Below are 21,233 nucleotides of genomic sequence, written 5' to 3'. Positions count from 1 at the left end.
TCTATATGATTACTTTCCAGGTTTATTAATTTTCTGGTTTAGAGATAAATTGAGTATGATGAAATGATGAACACGTCTTTTGATTGTTTTGAGATTGAAGAGGTAATTGTCTTTTAAAACTGAGGGCTTTTTCGTATTGAATCAATCTACATTACTGATGATAAATAATGAAAAATCCCACATAATAATATGAGACTTCTGCCCTGTCACTTTGACAAGATCACATTAAAACAAGATGAATCATCTCTGGAGCGAATTAAGGAACCTTTCAGTGAGCCTCGCATTATTTTAATATGTGTATTAAAAGTGATTATTTGCACTTAATTATGAACAGGGGAAATGGAAAACATCTCCTTCAAAGCTTCAAAGGTGGACTTCTGTAGTCGTGGAAGAATATATCTGTGTTGTTTCCTTAAAGAAACTTTTACTAAAGTAAAACTTAAGAAACAATATTCTGGTATTCTGAGCTTCTTTCCACTGCCTGCATTACCAACAATGTGTCTTGATTACTGACAGATTTGGGTGATTTATGCTAGCAGCAGCTCTTTTCCTTTGAACCACTAACCTTATGCAGCGATAAGAAGTAGGTTGCAACAATCTAGTAAACTTACTTCTTGCTAAAATTTGGGGCTCTAATTACTGCTGGAGTGCTTAGTAAAAAAATGGGAAAAAGCCACAGATATTCACTCTAGCCATGATTAATATCACTGCAGTGCAGATAAAATTGAAGTCATCTCACCCCATCCAGATAAATCATCATTAGCATCTCTTGAAAAGAGTTTTTAAAAACACTAAACACCTTAACCACATGGTAGGATTTATTGAACAACTTTTTTTCAGAATACACCCATTGTAGCAAGGTGTATATAATAAGCTGGTAAATCAATGTACCTAAAAATGGGGAAGACTGTATTGTGTGTATTGCAAAAACTTTTTGTTTATCTTTCATCTTCTGCATCATTCTTATCCTGTGTGGTTCCCTACCTGTAATTAATGGAGCAAAGAGGCTTTTATTGTGCCTTCTGACTGAGTTTATGTTATGTAATACACTTTCCGCAACCAGTGATGCCTGTGGTTACAGTTCACCCAGATGACAGAAGATGGCAATTAAAAGCCACATTTACCAGTGCCAAGCAAGAGGGGTCATAATAGCAGTGTGGGCTTGTCATGTGTACCGGAGCCTTGGGGGAGTTTTAGTGGTTTATTGGCAAAGCACTATAAGGGAACACAGTGTCAGAGGCTAAGGAGGATAAGTGAGGTTGATGCAGTGCACAGCTTGGATTTTCTTCTCCTCCCTTTTGCATTTGATGCTTTTGTGGTGACTAAATGGCTCAGACATCAGAGGTTAAGGTGGCAATTAAAAAGTGTCAAGGAAGTTCCTTGCGTGTTAATACATGCCTCCCTCTCACCTCCCTCTGTCACTTGATATTGAGTGCCTTTTGTGACCTGGCCCTTTTGTATAACTCACTTCATTAATGTTAATTTGCCTATATGGTTCCTGTCTTTTTCTTCCTGTGTTGCTCTGCGTCTCTCAAAAATGAGAATTTTTTTTTTCCAAAACAACAGATTTGTATAGGAACAGTCACTATTATGTGCATGTGTGGGGGTTGCAGTTTAATAGCTGATTAAATAATGAAGTCATTAGGCTAGGGGACAGTTGGAAACAAAAATAAATGAAATTATTACATGAAGCAAAAAGCAAACCATGTATTGAAATTATTACTATACTTCCTTGTTATCCGTGACGATCTCTTTCTCGGATTGATAAATTTGGTCTCCAAGCATTTTTGCCTATTTTTATTTAAACATATAGAGTCTATAAAACTGCAAGCCTGTCCTCTTACAAGTTTAGTATTCTGGAAGCAGTCCCAGCAACTGTATTATTCATGAAAGTGTTTGTCATTGTTTATAACAGTGTATGTCCCATTGGGTGAATACATCCCTTTGAATGCAAATTTTTAAAGCTACTGGGACAACAGAAAGTTTACTGTGTTTGGAGAAAAGTTAAGACGGTATAATCAACACAGTAACTTTGCTCCTCATAATCAAAAACAACTGTTTGTAAATTTGTTGAACAATTGAGAATTGTAGTCAACTCAACAGCTTCAAAACACAAAAAATCCAAGTACATGTTGGTTGTTTTTTTTTTTTTTACATGTTTGGTAATTTGGTCATGCGAGACTGTCCATGTCCCCAAGTTAGAAGTTGTATTGTCTATTTTCCTCTCGGGTGCTGGGCTTCACCTGTTTTTCATAACTGTGTCGAGGCCAGTAAGGACAATTTCTGGACCTAAAAGCAGGACACAAGTTTAACAGGACTTTCTGTCCTAAATATATGTGGTACATAGACAGGGTGAAGATAAAATGGATCTTTGGAAAATGAGTGTGAAGGACGGAGTGCAGAGATAGGATGCAGCGTAACTAATGGCTGATGATGGTGGCAGAGTAACCAAGGTATGGCAGAGTTGGAAGTAAACGAATGGCTTGTGAGCATAGAAGACCACAGAATGAAAAGTAAAACAAAGGAACAACCTTATTTAACTGTAGGAGCACAAAGACCTGGCAGACAGTGACTGGAAGTGTGGGGTAGATATACTGTGAGTGGTGAGTTGAGCCTCTGTGGAGAAAGATTTCCAGCTGAAGCCTGAGGACCACGGGAAAGGTGTACATGCTAGTTGGAAAGGAGCCAGGGGCAGGTAAACGGTGCCGCTCCACTAACTCTCTCTCACACACATCACGATAGACATGGAAGCAGGAAATAGACGTAGAAATGGGGAGGTGCAACCAGGTTAATGCAAACTGATCCATGTGGAGCCTTTTTGTTGCCAACCTGATCTGTGGTATGGAGACAATACAACCGTGAGTGTGAATCCTGCTTCTTCACTAGTGTCAGGATTTGTTTCAGCTTCCAGAGACCCTCAAGGCTAAATAGGTATAACTAATGGTTGGATGGAGTTTTCAATACATGGCAGCTTTGAGTATATGAGCCTGTGTGAAAGTGAACAAAAAACGAAAAGCACTAAATTGGACAAACACGTCCAATACGTTTTGGGTGGTCATAGTCATAGTGTCCCAAAACAGATATATCCTGGGCTTCACATGATTTGGCAGACTGCATTTAACACTTTATTTAAACACCTGAAATTCATTTATTTCCAGAGTTCTAGAGAATCAATTTCTATTCAATTCAATAATAAGTTGTTTTGTTTTTTTTACACGAATAATAATATCCTTTATTCATTCAGGTTAGACTGTAATTGAGACTAAATACCTGTATCAAAATTTCAGGAGTGACCTGGCCAAGAGGGCAGCACTTATTATAACAGTTTCAATTATAAAAGAATTAAGGTCATTGTAACAGCTCAGTTTTACTGGTTTAATAACAAAAGGCCAGTGATGCTAAGTGCAACTATTGCCTGTATTGTGACTCTGTTCACAATGTCCACTCAGTGCCTCAGAGCCAGTGTCCCTACAGTCTCTGGTTGAATCACCTCCACGCCATCTTCTCAGTTGACCGCCCCCTTTCCTGTTTAACTCCTCTTTGATTCGGAGTCATTCAATACTCCTGTAATTGTCCGCAATCAAAGTCAAACGATGCCTCATCTGGTTCCTGTTGTCTGTGTAGACTTTTGTATTTTCATTTCCTTATGTAACTCTGTACTCCGCTAAGACTAGGGATGGGTATCGTTTAGGTTTTATCCGATACCGGTGCCAAATCGGTTCTTTTGAAACGGTGCCGGTGCTCAAACGGTGCTCAAACCGGTGCTTAAAGAATCGAGAACACAAAATTGGTCCAAAAACCTCTCATGTTCAGCTGTTTTTTGTAAAAATATAACAATGTTAGCCTTTTCTGCAGCTATGGGGCATATATGGTATCACTCTTGGCTGGAAGCAGTGCTTAAACAATGGAAAAAACACAAACTTTGTCCTAAACCTCTCATGTTTAACTGTTTTCCACTTTTTCTTTGGTCATTTTAGCCTTTTTGGCCAGGGTGAAGCGAGTATCTGCCATCAAACAAGAAGACAGCCGCATGTAGCTATGATGATGTTTGCTAGTTCACCTTACATGCATTAATGTAATAACGTGGTTAGCCTACTCAACGTAAATTAGCTACTCACGCAGAGAAGAACGGCTGCTGCTGCATCATCATCCATCATCATTTCTGCTACACTGGCAGGGCTAGGGGCCAGGACTCTCCTCTTCGTGTTTTTGGGGGATGTTGCATAACAGGCAACCCACCCGCAGTAGATGTGCTCGGTGTGAGGTCTCGCAGCAAGCTATCAAATACGGCGCATTTCTGGGCTTTTAAAAAAACGCTATGCGTCGCCAGGTGTTTCATCGGATTCGAGGTGTTACCTCCTTTGACAGTATCACAGTATCAGCTTAAAGCACTTGTTGCAGGCTGCTGAGTTTGCATATTTTGCTATGAAGTACAGCCAGACTTTTGACCACTTCGCCTTGGACATTTTTAATCTGTAGCTCTGCTCTAAAAGAACGTACGTACCTGGCCCCGCCTACTATCCTCGAAAACGTAAAATGATTGGCTAGAAGTGTATCACAGCTCAGGAAAAAAAAGCACCAAAATAAAGCACCGAAATGTGCGCTGCTTTTCGGTCTGGTGACTACCGTTTATGTCAGAACCGGTGCCATCATGGCACCGGACACCGGTACCCATCCCTAGCTAAGACTGTTCCTTTGTAACCAACAAAATACTCACTGCAGAATGTGAGTCAGCTGTTCCAGAGACTGTTCCTAAGTCACGGTCAAAGTCTGTCAACACAAAGACTAATTAGACAGGCCAGCACCTTTCCTGATCCCAAATCAATCAAAACCCTGGGTGCTCTATAGTCAGCTTTTTCCAGGTCCAACATTCTCCTTCTTTCTGGCTCTGCAACAACTGATATTTCCCATGTCACCGAGTCAGTTGTTGTCTGCCATGTTAATCAGCCTCAATAGTAAAGAACATTGCACTGCTCTGTCAGCTGGATATATTGACTTGACATTGGTTATGCAACCTTTTGTTCTACATCCTGCCCAGAACTCCAGTTCATCGAATTCATATCTTAAGAATTTTACCGGATGTTGGATAGCGCAATAGACATCTTAAATATTAAATATGATGTAATTAATAATCAATGAGAATCCATTATAGTTTTTTAGCTTCATCAATTACTACCCAGTTTTTGTAAAGCTAGATTATGTTCTTTAGCCAAGAGAAAGCAGTTTAAACATTAAATACTCTCTATGACAACAGCCATATTTCCTTGAAGAATCTTTAAAAGAAGTAAAGTTTTTGAATATGCTCTGATGATCTCAGGTTTTCTTAGCTATAGGTAGAGGCCAACTTCATTGTTAGTAGTTTTCATTTTTATTTCATTACCACTGGCCCGATGAGCAGGTATCTTTTATGCAGTTGCAGCACTGGTATTAAAATGTCCAAGGGCATTATTTAATTGGAATTCACCAATTCTTTGGTCTTGGAAGAAATATGCTCTGAGTTTCCTCAATGCATATTTATTTAAAGAATGCTTTTAATATGGTCATCTGGAAATGGAAAACTGAGCTCCTCTCTATTCTGTTCTATAAAACTCAGTTGCAAAGTTCTAATATTAAACTGGCTTAAAGTTGTTTTGCTTTGTTGTTCCAAAAATGGATTTTTTTTGCTTTCAACAAATACCCTGTGACAGAGAGGAAGCGATAATGTCACTAATGCATAATTTGAAGGACATATAGACATTATGGATATTACTGAGCAATTCATAGATAAGACCAAGATGTTTACATGACATGAAATGTCAAGCTGACTCACCTTCTTAAGGATTTTTCTTTCTTTGTGCATTGAACTGAAAGGAAATTATCTTAAACACCAAAATGTCACAACTTTTTCCCTGTTATACATCATGGTATTTTACAAAAATTAATTACCCTGAAATGGATGTGATGATTAACAAAACAGCTGTAGGCAGTGTGACCTTTGGCTGTTGATGTCAAGTCATGTCAAGTCAAGTCAGCTTTATTTGTATAGCAGGTCTAAAAGACATCAAGTGTCAGCCACAGTGCTGAACAAAGGAACAATGTAATCAAATAAAGGAAAGAATTAAAATAAATGAGGGAAAAGGGATTACAAAACATATATACAAATGTGTATGCAAGTATATGCGTACACATACATATGCACATATATATGTGTGCTTATACACACACGTACAAAGGTGGACATGAATATATGTATACATATACACATGCATATGTCATCCAATGAGATAAAAGACCAGAATAACTAAGACAGAATAAACGATTCGAAAGAGATTTGAAAGCCTTTGACAGTAGGTTGGTCTTCAAGTTTGATTTGAAGATTTCCAGAGAAAAGGAGAATTTTATAAATACCACATGGTAATAAAACTCAGCTGTGGTTTAGTTGCAGCTAAAGGTAGCACTGATTTAAAACTAACAGCTTTGCACTACATCCATCTGAAAGCATCAAAGACAATATATTATTCCTTTTAAGGATTATTATTATAGTTTTACTATGAGCAAGAAGCCAATGGGCCTCATTTAGTAGTATGTAAAAAAGCAAAGTAGCACTTTCAAAATGTGTTAAAGAATTTTCTGTATTAACTTTTCAAAATCATTTTTTTCTTTTTAATTCTATTTTAGCAAAAAAAAAAAAAATTTCACAGACATCTGTTTCATTTTCCTTTTTTTCTGTACAGAATTCAATTAATTCTGTAAAAAAATTGATTTTCAATTAATTGAAATAACTTTTTAAAAATTAATTCAATTAATTGCATTCAGTTGAATTAATTCAACTGAATTCAACTTTATCTATATAGCACCTAGTCACAACAGCAGCTGCCTTAAGTGTATGCATGTGCCTTTTTCAAAAACATAATTACACAAAAGAATTTACTTTTGAGATCGTAAAACATGCACACTGACTATTTTTATTCTTACTCCTACGTCCAACTTACTGAAACAGAATTACAAGGTAATAGCTAGCTGCTCGCAGGCTGCCAGGTGCACACTGTGCACACAGATTTGCCTAAACAAGGGTAACAGATCAAACAAACAACCAAACAAAAACACATAAAGGCTGAATAATTAACATGGTTAGTGTTGTGTCCAGTGGCTGGTTCCTGAGGGTTTGGTGCTAATCCATGCTCTTCATCACTTCCACTTTCCCACGCTGTTAAACTCATTGCTGACATCACTGCACTTGTTCATTCAGCTCACTGTGTATCTGTCATTCTACCTTAGAGATGCCTTTGTCATCCCCACCTCTCCCATGTTACCCAAGTTTCTTCCAAGCCTCCATCTTTATCTCCACCACCAGGTTCTAGACTGGGTACTGCCCTAATTCCTATCACCACTGGGAGTCTGTCCAATGGGCCATCGGAGTGTAATCACCAAAACCTTAATTAAATTCTGTATATAAATAAGGCATGTTCAATTCCTTCTAATGATCTCTCCTTACTGAAGTAGTTTTAGTGCCTAAACCTAACAAACTTTGACTGAAAACAAATACAAAACAAATACTAAGTGAAAACAGGATATAAACTGAAGTCTCCTGAATGAGAAGCAGAAACGTGTGCACCATCTGAGAAACAGTATTTAATTTCCTGGATGGCTTCATAGAATGCAACATTGTGATGAGACAAGTAATACATTGCGAGTGCAAGCAAGCACAGTTTACACCGAGCTTGAGTTTTATTCAAAGTGTCCATCTATTATTCATAAACATTAGTTCTTTTTCACTGGAGGTCACAGGGGCACTAGGGCCACTACACCTCTTTCAGCAAGTGCCTATGGAGGACACATGGAGACTGAACATTTTGTTTTTGTTCACTGGTTGGCCAAAGACACAAAGCCGTAATGTTACTTGCCTGGTTAATCTATCATTAAATAAGCTGGCACATTAACTAAATTACCTTTTGTAAGGTAGTTGTCATTTTGTCATGTTGTCATTTTGTTAACAGCTTTTCAACTCGGCCCAGTGGCACATAGGAATAATGAAATAAAAAAAAAAAAACATACATGCATATTAGCCCTGAATATATAAAGATTTTTTTCACTGTAGTTAAGATTAATTCTTATTTCTTGGGGACAAATGAAATAATTTATGGTTATAGAAAATTATTATATATATTCTCTGTACAGCAAGAGTCTGTCGTTTTGCTATACACATGTATTGTTTAGAGGAATTATTTTTTTCTGCTTCCAGTGTACAGTACACTACAGTGTAAGTGTTTTTTCATTTTTATTATCTGAAAACCTACGGTATATGCATATTTTTGTTTGCAACTATAATACAATATAATTAAATTAACTGACAAATAATTTGAATACCTTTTTTCTATTTTCCTAGAGCTTGAGTGTCATTATGGTACAAGATCCCAGTTAATTTTACCACTGGTAATAGCAGTTTCAGTATAATGAACAGATGTTCATGCAGAGCACTGATGTTTTGCCATTCCACAGCAGTATGTCAGCCTCTGGAGTCCATGGATGTGCTTAAGCACAGTGTGAGTCTGTTGATATTGGTAATATCGTTTCTTCCTAACAGAGATGTATGGCTAAATCTCTGCTTCCCCTGATGACTTCAGCTGTTGCTTACATAAGCTGCTTCATCCTACCCAATCTCCAAAACAACATCCTCTCACAATGTGTAGCAGATCAATGAAAATTGCCATAAGCTTTTTAAAGATTAAAGAAATCTGTTAAAATGGATTACTGTACACGTGTTCAAGGACACGTGTACAGTAATCCTAAAGAGTATTAACACAATTCAGGAAACTTCTTTTTTTCTTTTTTCTTTTTCTAGACAAATATTAAAGTAATGCATCAAATTTCTTATCTCCTCTCAGTTAAACTACCGGAGCAAATGATATTTACTATAATTACTCTACTGTATAAAACTGACCCCTTGTGAGTAATGGAGAAGCCAAAAGTTGTTGTATTTTTTTTTGGTTTTTGCTGCTAATTGGTGCTCTTGCCTTATATTATAATAAACTGTAGATGATTATTTGCACTGTTGGGCAGAAAAACAATCCAGTTCTTTCTACAATTTTGATTAATCTGGAAATGAAATAATCCATCATTCTAGAAACTGAAACAATCGAGACTGTGAGCTACAGCTCTGTATTTACTTATTCAGCTAAAGCAGTGCACATACCAGGTAGAGATGCAGAGATATCCTGATCTATTAGTAACAATGAATTCATTTAGTACATATTAAATGTTATTTTTTTCCTTAAATGCAGTCCAAAATGGTCACCATCAGAAAAAAACATACACAATTAGAAAATTATGAAAAATTTAGATTTTTTATTTAGCACTCTTTATTAGTTTATGTCCTACGGATTGGGTTTATATGTCCGTGTATGTGCACGCAGCACGTGTTGTCTCATGATTAACTGTGGATTTGATATTAATATGCATGACTAAGAGTTTGAATACCTGACCCCAGGTTCCAGTGGGAAAGAGACCTACCTTTTGACCTAAGTGCGCTTCCCTCAACTCATCTTATAATGTAGTCATCTGCCCTGCTGTTTGATAGGCAGTTACCTTGTGGGCTGTGAATCCTTATAGGAAGCTAATTAACTGGAATGACAACATAATTATGTACTGCTGAATGGACCCATATCACACTTTTTAATTGATTTAGCAATGCAGAGAAAGAGAGATAGGAACACACACACACACACAATTTTCAATCAAGCAGTGTCACTCTGAATCCACTCAGACAGAAGCAATCCAAAACTGAATTGGATTTGGATTATGCTGTTCTTTTTGTTATGCTTCTTTCATTTAGCTTACTAAACACAGTAGTTTTAAGACAGTTCTTATATTAAGCAATTCATATGCTGTTTGTGTCCAATGTCATTTTAGATTTAGGATTATATAATGATGACGTAAAACAAGGACTTATCAAGAAAAAAATGTAAAAATGACTAATCTAATACAATTACTTTAATAGCGTACGGCAACCAGAGAAAGCAATAATATTGATAATACAGTGCAGAGCAAATTAAATACAATATCTGATAAGTGAAACACAATAGAAAATGTGTGTGTGTGTATATATATATATATATATATATATATATATATATATATATATATATATATATATATATATATATATATATATATATATATATATATATATATGTTTAAAAGTAACCTAGTCAGTTTTGAAGATTAACAATGGCTAACACTGAGCAGTGCTGATTTTCTAACACTGGAAAATAACTCAAAATGTTAGAAATATTCCAGTGTTAGAAAATCAGCACTGCTCAGTGTTAGCCATTGTTAATCTTCAAAACTGACTAGGTTACTTTTAAACATATAACACTGTCAAAAGTGTTAATTTAACACTCAGAGGTGTGGACCCATATAGACACTCTCCAGTGTTAATTTAACACTGGAGATTTTGCTGTGTGGCTACAAAAGACAGCTCTACACATATATAAATACCATGTAGGCCCACAGTTTATTCAACTAACTCATGTGCAATGCAGTTTGATTAAGTAATCTACTGAGTGTCAAGAAGTAAATTAAAATTTAAAGGACCTTGACATTTGTTCAACAAACATATTAACCATCCCATTTTCTCTGGTGATAGGAAGCAGAATATTTTAATAATAATAACAATGGATTGCATTTATATAGCGCTTTTCGAGACCCTCAAAGCGCTTTACAATTCCACTATTCATTCACACACTGGTGGAGGCAGCTACAGTTGTGGCCACAGCTGCCCTGGGGCAGACTGACAGAAGCAAGGCTGCCATATCAAGCCATCAGCCACTCTGGCCATCACCAGTAGGCGATAGGTGAAGTGTCTTGCCCAAGGACACAACTACCTTGGGCGAGACTGTGCAAGCCTGGGCTCGAACCAGCAACCTTCCAATTACAAGACAAACTGCCAACTCTTGAGCCACGATCGCACTGCCATTTTGACACTCTGGACACTTTATTGGATAAAACAATAAAATTCTGATAGATAGTTTTAGACTTTTAACTAAATTTACACAAAAAGATTAATAAAAAGATCAATATGTAATTTGTTATGATTAAAAAAACTATTGGTTAAGAGTATATACACATAAAACAGTGTTTGTAGTAGTAACATTCATAGGATCTTTGTGAGTTTAAATTCCTTATCAGTGTTATTCTTCACCCTTCAAGAGATGACAATGTTTTTTTGTTTTTTTTTTGTGTACATGTCTGAGTCAGCCTTAAATTACCAGAACACATTTCATTAAGCGAGAAGTGAAGCATGAAATGCAAGGGGCATTTCCATCTCACACCTCTTCATCTGACATCAAGGATAATGGCCTCAGTCAGCCTGTTAAAGGTTGGTCCAGTAACCTCTCTGTCACATCCTATATCAGCCTGTATTTCCATAACCTTGCCATTTTTATTGCTGCATAAATCGGTGTAAGGTCAACAGTGTCCTGGCAGTGTGGAGAGTAACAGGGCATAAGGTTAATTAAAAGACTGTGCATATGAACCCCAACCAAAAAGCACCATCACCACAGATACACATACAAGACAAGCAACAACCCCACCCCGCGCATCACTAAAGAATAAATACCACGTGAAACCACTGATGCACACCAATGCCCTGTATTGAACACTTAAACCCAGTGCAGCATGTAGTAGAGCCATGAGCAATGTGTGCTCCCTCCTTCTAAGCAGTTTTGTCTGCCACTACGAGTTATGCTCACCTCCCAGTAATGGTTCCTCCAGGCTTGAAATTAGCACAATTTACCCCACTCTGTGGCACGTCGTGGTGCTGAAAACCAACCGGTTGCGCCACTGCTCGCTCCAGATAAGCCCACGCGACAGAGCAAGCCAAGGACATAAGGGAATATAAAAGTTGTCAGCTTACATGACCAAGTAGTGTTGTGTGAAATGACTTTAGCCCGACATTGTTAACGCCGAGCGGGCTGCCTCCGCCATGCTCGATAAAGGCAAATAAAAGGCCAGATAAAGCCCTGATGAAATGCAGTGTGTGTGTGTGTGTGTGTGTGTGTGTGTGTGTGTGTGTGTGTGTGGGTGGGTGCAGAGGTATAAAGTTTGCCATCTAATCCTTGGCCTCTATTATACCCAGTGTTTAGCAACACAGACACCCTCTGCTCCATTCACTGTTCAAGACTTCTCCATATCTCAAACTCTCATTCTATCATTGTATTAACTACCACACAGACCCACATGAATAAGGGGTAAATACTGATTCTGGAAATAATTATCTGTTTGTTGCTGATATCAATACAGTGACGGATTATATTACTCTTACAAATGCTTACAATATGTATATATATATATATATATATATATATATATATATATATATATATATATATATATATATATATATATATATATATATATGAGAGAGAAAGACACACACAAACACACACACTAGTTACAGAAATTGCGCATTTGCTTGCCTTCGAGCGCAAAGGGAGGCTGCTGTTACCTGCTGTCACATACCATTGGCCTTTGCTAATATAAAGTTGCCCTATGCTAGAAAAGCCGGTCCTTCAGTGGGACATGTTGGGGAAATGTGAGCCACAAGGCTTTAACTGAGGCTCAGCCAGCCAGCCAGAAAGAGAAGAGAGTAACCATAGACATGACAAAACCGCAAGTCTGTTTGATTAGGACATTCTCACTGCTACTGCTGGCCATGTGTATGCTAATTAGCATGAGTACAATTCATTACCCAGGGAGACATGGGATTATGTCTCTGGATCACTCAGCAGCTAAAAGTTTTGACACTCTCTAATTTAACAGATGGAGAGCTCACTTAACTTTGCCGTCTCCCCATAGGCAAGTGGTGTTAATAGGCAAGAGGGAAGTCATGCAGTTGTGTGAATGTGTGCACAGAAAAGAAAAAAAAAGTGTTTATACAGAAGATGCTAACTGCGTTTGATTGGTTCAGCAAAAAAAGCAGCTGTTTCACAGCAGTAGGAACTAAAGAAGATATGGTTGCAGAAAGCGTCACGAATCATCCAACACGAACATGCAAGGACAGCTTTATGTGATGAGCTAACATACTGGAATATGACTAATTTCTCATTATTTTTGTTAGACTGAATTTTGTAGTAGCAATATAGTTGGTATTGGTTTTAAGTGAAATCTAGGCTTCTGTGAAGTTTGTGCAAATAGCACATACACCCTAACAAGCCTTGGGAGTCCTATTCAGAACACACGCACACAGGCATTTCAAGTGATCACAGTTAATTATATCATTTATGTATGGTATGCTTAGAGTAGAACAGTCAAACACACACATGCTTCAATGCCTATTCTTAAATTGGCCATACAATGTTTTTGTGCATCATTTATATGCTGGTGCAATGACAGAGTCTTTTACTCTGACATAGGCTTTTACTTTAGCCATTTACCAAAACATATACTAGTTACAGTTAAAACATAAAAGCTGACATATTTTGCAGACTCTCAGCTTAATTCTGGGGACTTTAAAATTGGAGGAAGAGTTCCATAATTATTGCAGGACCTTGCTTTTAAGGGAGCAAATGTAGCTAGACATTTGAGTCAAAATCTGTTTATATGGACAGGCTTGGGCTTTTTCTTTGTTAATTTCCATCATCTGAGCAGGTAAGGTTCTGGATTCCTTAAACCAGTGTTTTCCAACCATTGTGCCACAGTACATACGTGTGCCATGAGAAATCATCAGGTGTGCCGTGGAAGATTGCCCAGTTTCACCTGATTGATACTCTAAGCGAGCATTATGTAGTGACAGACAGAACAATTAGATTCTCTTCCACTAGAAGGCAGTACAAGTTCTTGCTCCAATTAGTTGCCAACCGCCTGCAAAATAGAAGAAGATGAAGAAGAAATATGAAAGTACATCAGGTTGTTAAGTGATGACATATGAATGCCTGGTCTCAGATGTGCCTGGATAAAGGACTTTCTCACTACCCAGCCCCAGACTGTAAGACTCATCCCTCATCTCTCCTCCATTCGCATGCTGTGCACTGGCTCCGTATAGGGCTGTGTGCTGAGCCTGCTCCTGTATTGCCTAATTTCCCATACACCCACGACTGCAGTTTGACCCACAACAACAACCTCATCATCAAGTTTGCTGATGACACCACGGTAGCTGGACTCATCTCAAAGGGAGACAAGGCAGCCTAAAGAGAGAAGGTCCTGAAGTTGGTAGCATGGTGTTCAGTGCCAGGTTGTTCACAATTAAAAAAACAAATAGGTCATAGTCAACTTTAGGAGGGACAGCACTGACGTAGCCCTCCTATAGATCAACGGTGAGTGTGTGGAGAGTAGGGCTGCCACAAACGATTATTTTGATAGTCGACTAGTCACCGATTATTTTTGCGATTAGTCGACTAATCAGATCATCATCCATTGGACGTACAGCTTATTGCACCAGCAGCATCTGGTCTTATATAACTATCATTAGCTTACAGCTTGAAGTGTTTGTGCTAACTAAAAATAAAGACAAGATGGTAGTTTATTAATTTTTAATGAAATTTGCAGATTGTTTCGGTAAAGTTTAATAAACTCCTTGCTTTCTAAAATATAACAGGACACCGGAGTATATTCTCCAGCGTCTCACACTTCTGATAATCAGCTGTCTGCTTGACAGTTTTAGCTGTGCAAAAACTATACCTTTAATCTCAGCCAAACCGATTTACTCAGGAACAAATAAAATACTGAAAAAAGCCAAACAATAACATTTAACCTTCCTCTCGTGTTAGCTTTCTGTTATCATCTCTTATGTTAGCGGGTCGGTTTTGACCCGTGAATTAAATCAGCTATAAAATATACTAAAAACAATAAGTTATCATCCAATTTGTTTCTCATCTCTTGGTTACCTTGTTAGGCTTCCTTATCCATGAAAATGTTGGTTTTAATACTTTTGGCGTGGGCCTCTGGGTCTTTTTTTGTCACTATACCCCTCGATTTCAATTAAAAAAAATTGTAAAATTAACCTCAAGAGAATCATATTAATAAATAAAAGGTTTCTGTGTTACCTGAGTATTACTGAGGGGTATAGGACACATCTCTTAAATAAATCTGTTTTATTGATTTTTTTCATTTTAAGATTAATAACTAAAATGACATCTATGGTGTTACGGGTCAATTCCGACCCATAGACATTTACATCAAGAAAAGACAAAAAAAGTGTTTTTTTCAGCAGTAGACCTTTGATATAAACTGAAAAAAAGAAAAAGTCCACTCCTCCTTTGTTTTGGTTATAGCCGTGGGTAATTGTGGGCTTTTTATCACTTCCCAATGATACAGCTTCACCTCAGTTTCCTTTGTGAAGTTCTTGTCCGAGGTCATATCTGGTAAAAAATAAAATAAAATATCACAGCTGATATTGTGATCCTGCAGTCCAGTGGTCATATGGAGGACCACACATTTCCATTGTTTCTTCTCAGGGATGCCACTCACAGCTTTGACTGTGAAAATCTGTACATTCCAGGCATAGTTGGTTTTTGCATCACAGGCTTCCCAGATTTTTCTGCCGTTTTTCCCTTGCTTACTGGGTATATATTGCCGGTAGGGGCATTTTCCTCAAAAAGTGGACAAGACGTTCATCCACTGTCACCTCTGGCCCTGGGATGAACATCAGTGGAAGAAGCTGCACCCATCTCTCCCAGACATCCCTGATGGGAGCAAGCTTGTCAGACCTTGGTCTGGTCTCTCTGTTGTCAAATCTGAGGACTCTTGAATCAAAATGATATCAAATGTGTGAAGTGACATCGTTGCCCAGAAAATGTTTCTGCCTGTCGATGCATCCCATAGACGATCAGTGGCCTCATTGCAGCATCTGTACACTCCAGCAAGAACAATGAAAGCATCCAGGTATTCCTCATCATGTCGCCATGGACTTTTTTTTCCTTCAAGGTTTATCATAGTAATGATGATTCTTTCTAGTGACAATGGCATAAATATCTCAAAACATCTCTTGATGTCACTGACTTTGGTCAGAGCAAACCTTGTGATTCCAGGGGTCATTTTGATGACATTTGCAGCAGCTGCCCTGCCATGTACATCATGAGGTACTGAGCTCCAAAAGATCTTACCATTTTTGGACTTGAATCTTTCAGCAGGAGTAGCTTCAGCACCAGCGACCTCCACCTCTGATCAGATGTGTCTGTGTCTTCTGGATGATAGTCCACATTGTCTTCCTCCTTAGAAACCTGCCCATCTGAATCGCTATGCTGCTCTGTGTCCTCTCCTTCATTTTCACCAAAAATATGATCCTGAACTTAGCTCACTGTGAATCTTCTTCTCATTTTTTGTATGCTGCAAATTGTAAATGTGCACTCTGGAAGTCAAATGGCCACTCAAATAGTGAATTCACCTCACATGCCCGTGTTTATTTTGTTCTGTTTTTGTGCAGGTATAATGCAAAAAACATGCAAAATAAGAATCCCCTAAAGCTCATATGATTAGGAGAGGCGCTTGCTGTAAGTGTTTTAGCTGACAGTGCACTTATGATTTCAGTTTTGGCTTTAATTATTGCTTTATACTCATAATATTATACCTGGGTCGAAGCCGACCCTAACAACACAAAGGTCATAATTTCAACTAGGGCATTTTATAATTTTGTGAAAATATTTTTTTTGGTTTTATTTTGTAGAAATAGAGGTTCCTGACAAAGTCAAAAAGCCTTGAAACAATAAACAAATGTATGTGATTTTTTTATGCATTTGAAATTTAAAATGGGTCGGTGCCGACCCTAACACGAGAGGAGGGTTAAGTTATCCAAGTGACTTATATATATGTTTAACCTGACTAGCGAAAGACGGCGGTGGGTTTGAAAACGATTTGCCGGGAGTCCGGTGTTCTCACGGCTCTAGTTAGCCTTGCCCCCGCCTAGCTAACGAGCTAGTGGGTAACAGACGTCTCCGAAAACGTCGGAGCGCTTTTGAAAATATGTGGTGTCTTGATAAACTGAGCAGATATTTGAGGTTTACATAGCTACATTCTCGCCTGAAAATATGTTAAACGTTTATTTTGTGACCCAGAAAGAATAATAAGAGTAAAGTTAAAACTAACTAGCTGCCGCCATTGTTGACAACTGCGCTGGGCTGCGCTATGAATTCTGGGACACAGCTTCTTCTTCTTCGGGGTTTAACGGCAGCTGGCATCCTTGGACATGCAGTGCTGCCATCTTCTGTTTCAGTCCGTTATTACACTCTTAAATCCTACTACTCATTCCTGCGTCCTTTGTGATCTTACAAAGCTTCAAACGATGCGTCGACTATTAAATTAGTCGTTGACGATTTTAATAGTCGACATAATCGTGACTAGTCGACTAATCGTGGCAGCCCTAGTGGAGAGTGTCCACACCTTCCAGTTTCTCAGCATCCTCATCTCCACTGAGATCTCCTGGACAGACAACGTCACAGCGGTTGTCAAGAAGGCCCAGCAGCTGCCACAAACTGGACCCCAACCTGCTGCTGACTTTCTACCGCTCATCCATTGAGAGCCTGCTGACATACTGCATCACGGCAGCCACACTCAAAACCGCCTTCTGTGCTGCCTTGAGTGTAGTCAAGGCAGCACAGAAGATCATTGGCTGCCCTCTCCACTCCCTGATGGACATTTATTCCTCTCGCTGCCTCAGCAGAGCAACAGACATCATCAAGGACAGCACCCACCAGGGTTTTGACTTGTTCATCAGCACAAAGACTGACAGACTCAAAAATAGTTTTTTCCCAAAAGCCATAACCACCCTGGACTCACACATGCACTGAAAACACAGTCCCGCGCTCCAATCCAATGACTTCCCTCTATACTCCCTCTATACTCTATTTTCCAGATTCGTATATTTGTACATTATATATATTTTTTCATACTGTTCATATGTACATAGTGCTGAAGAACTGTGCACCTCACCCCCTTTCTTTTCCCACATCTGCACTGAGTAGGAGATGCCCTGTATCTCATTGTCCATGTGTATAGTGGCAGTAAAAAGGCATTCTATTCTATTGATAATTTAAAAGGATCATACAGTTATGATGGACAGTTTATAAGAGATGCCTAAAAACGGTTCAGTAACAAGTAAAAATCTCACCTTGTTACAAAAGGAGTTAAAAACTAACAAGTTTTTCTTGCTTATATTAGAGATAGACCGATCCGATATTACGCATTGGTATCGGTCCGATACTGACCCAAATTACTGGATCGGATATCAGAGAGAAATAAAAAATTTAATCCGATCCGTTATATCAAAAAAGCACCTCACAAAACTTGTGACACGCCGTAACTCAGCTCATAACCTTAGCACGTCGGAGCAGTATGCGTCACGTGATAGAGCGGCTGTGGAGACCTGTCGGTGGTCTGGTTGAGCATTTGGAGCCTCGCTACCAAACTGGCATTTCATCTCCGACAAAGTTATCCCAGAGAGAAGTAAAGCAAGTGTGTAAGTTCATCTCTGAATGTTTGTAAAGCATTCCCGCGTTAAGTTTAACAGCCGATATATGGAGCGACTGCCTCTCTCTCCTGCTGCTATTTCAGCACGTTTAAAGCTTGATAAGCTGTTGTTAGAATTTATTTAATATTACTTTCTACACCAGGCTCCTTTTCTAGCTGACGGCTGGTAACTGTGCAGGGGCGGATCTAGCAAAGTTTAGCCAGGGGGGCCGATAGGGCATGAACAGGGAAAAGGGGGGCACAAAGACATACTTTTCTTTCTTATTCTCATTTAAAATGTGTCGCTTTTAATAAATAATTATCCGAATCTTACACCCAAAGTTTTAATCTGATGAAAAATGTATAGAAGTCCATTACTGTATATAGTAACTATTAAGTTTAAAATACCCTAGGTAAGCTATACTACTTTTTCCTTTGGGAAGGTACCATCTGTGCAGTCTGCAATTCTGTTGAAGAAAGATGTTGAATCTATTTAATTATTCTTGAAAAATAATTCAGTTCTGTGCATTTTCTTTTCACACTGCATCAAATTAAAGTTGATTACGTCAATTAAGCATCATGAGGTGGAAGGTTGTTCCCTATTTTTCTTTTGCTGGGAGTTTGCAACCCTATTAGTTAGGTTGCTTAATATTTCTGCTAAGTACTCTTTAAAATACCAGAATAGGGAGGATGGAGTAGGTTTAAGTTTATTAGATTGATCAGTATTGCTGAACTACGAAATATTTTGGGTGCAGTATATTTTTTGCATACACACAGCAAATCCAGCATGTCCAAATTAACACCGTCAGATTTGATTTCAACACTATTAAAGTGTCTATATGGGTCCACACCAGAAAGTGTTAATTTAACTCTTTTTGGAGAGTTGGTACATTAACTCTGATATAGTGTTAAACACCAAATCTGTCTGGAGTTGATAATTTAACACTTACTAATGCTAACTAGGTGTTAAGAGTTTATATAGTAACTCTCAAAGAGTATTTCAGTTTAACTACGTAAGAGTTATCTTCTAATTCATTCTAAAAAGCGGGAATTTTACTGTTCTGAACTTCTAGATATTTCTTTTGGAAATAAACATTTACTAAAAAGACGCAATGGTTTTTGAAAAAAATTTATTCTGAACTGTGCACCACAATTTCAAAACATTTTCTGAAAGATGTAACAGTATACATGTTCTCACTTTCATTAGAGTTTTGTTTATCAAAAGGTCTGACATAGGTGAGCTGGTAAATGCAAATAACAGCATTCGCATCACTTATTTCTTCAATACAATATGCATGTCCTTCATTCATCACTTTGTGGAACTTCAATGCACTTCTGCTCTCCCCCATATTCCATCTTCACAAGCATATCCTATGTGGAGATTGAATAAAAATTAGCTGACACTAATTAATGGCACAAATCAATTGCAGCACAGTAAAAAAAAAAGGAATCCTCTTTGAGCCAGTACTTGTGTAGAGTATTTTCCCAAAAGACAAGGACACAGGCAACAGGTAATACTGAACTAAATGTAAAACCTCAACCTTTTAAAAAATTTTTAAACCGTGTGCACAAAACTCTGGAGGGATCTAAATGCTAACGTAGAACCCAGTCAGGACATCTGCTACTGCTGTTTGCTCGTTTTTTTTTTATGGGAGATCGTTTTCAGGCTTCAAGTAGCACCATTAAACCAACATTCCACATTCTAGACATTGTTTTAGGTGTATTTGACCAAAGGTTTGACTGAAAATTCACATGCAAGCTTTTTTTCAAGGCTGTGGTATTTGCCCGCAAACAATACCTTTCAGCTAGCTAAAACAGAATATTATGCTATCAGCGAGCAACATGGCTAATGCCTTTCACACAGCTTTGTCTCAACTCCAAAGAGCCACAGAGGTAAAAGCTAATAATAATAATTGAAACAATCTTTGAAAAAATGACTTACCAAGCATGGCAAACAACTCAAATATGTAGAGCAAAATGTTCTGAAACGGCTTCACTTCAGCTTCGATTGGAGCCTATGGTGCTGGGGGCGGAGTCTGTGAATTTACTCTATTAGTGTCATAGCCCCTGTAGGAGTTCAGAGTTAAGAGGTCAAGAGTTAATGTTTCCATTGTAACACCTCCAGATTTGAAATGGAAACAAACATTAACTCTACTTTTGCAAGAAGACTACTAACACCAAAACATTTAACACTTTTGAATTTGCTGTGTAGGTATAACAGGATAGCTTTAGTGTTTTCTTTTGGGTTTTTTTGTAACTTGAGTATGAACTATGGCAAGCAGCAAGATATCAAAAAAACATTTTTATTGATTAAAAAACACACTATATCGGATTCATATCGGTATCGGCAGATATGCAAATTTATGATATCGGTATCGGACATAAAAAAGTGGTATCGTGCCATCTCTAGTTTATATCATTCTTTATTGTTAAGAATGAACTTATCATAATATAAATATTGAAAAAGAATATTACAATGATAAATTCAGTTATATTAATATTATAATTAATCTGCAAAGTGGCTGGAATCAGGTAGGCTGAAATTCATTGCTTTTATCTCCACCTGCTTACCAAGTGGACTGCTCCTTATTCAAATAGTTCTAAGTGACACCATTTTTATTCCTCCACTTTCTTCAGGTGCATAACACATTTCAGTTGTAAAAGACTAACTTTCTTGAAGACATTTGTAGTAAAGGCCTGGTAAACCACAAAAAATGAGGAAACACGTGTAATCAGCAAAGATCCACAAAAAAGAAGGTCAGACACCAACTAGGGAGAATCAGAAGGACAAATGGAACAATATTGTTATCGCTTAT

General features: G+C 38.0%; 1 long non-coding RNA gene across 1 annotated transcript; it reads right to left on the bottom strand.

The window, feature by feature from the left end:
• Positions 1-19,693: 19,693 nt before the first annotated feature.
• On the bottom strand, positions 19,694-20,471 carry LOC145429225 (uncharacterized). Its single transcript, XR_013909451.1, has 2 exons — positions 20,360-20,471; positions 19,694-19,788 (listed from the first exon to the last, which is right to left on the bottom strand). It is a non-coding gene; the product is annotated as an uncharacterized LOC145429225 (long non-coding RNA).
• Between the last annotated feature and the right edge of the window lie 762 nt (positions 20,472-21,233).

The sequence above is a fragment of the Astatotilapia calliptera genome, chromosome 6 (genome assembly GCF_964374335.1).
Source record: "Astatotilapia calliptera chromosome 6, fAstCal68.1, whole genome shotgun sequence".
Taxonomy (NCBI): domain Eukaryota; kingdom Metazoa; phylum Chordata; class Actinopteri; order Cichliformes; family Cichlidae; genus Astatotilapia; species Astatotilapia calliptera.
Note: the sequence above shows the minus strand (reverse complement) of the source record. Positions and strands in the feature narration are given on the sequence as shown.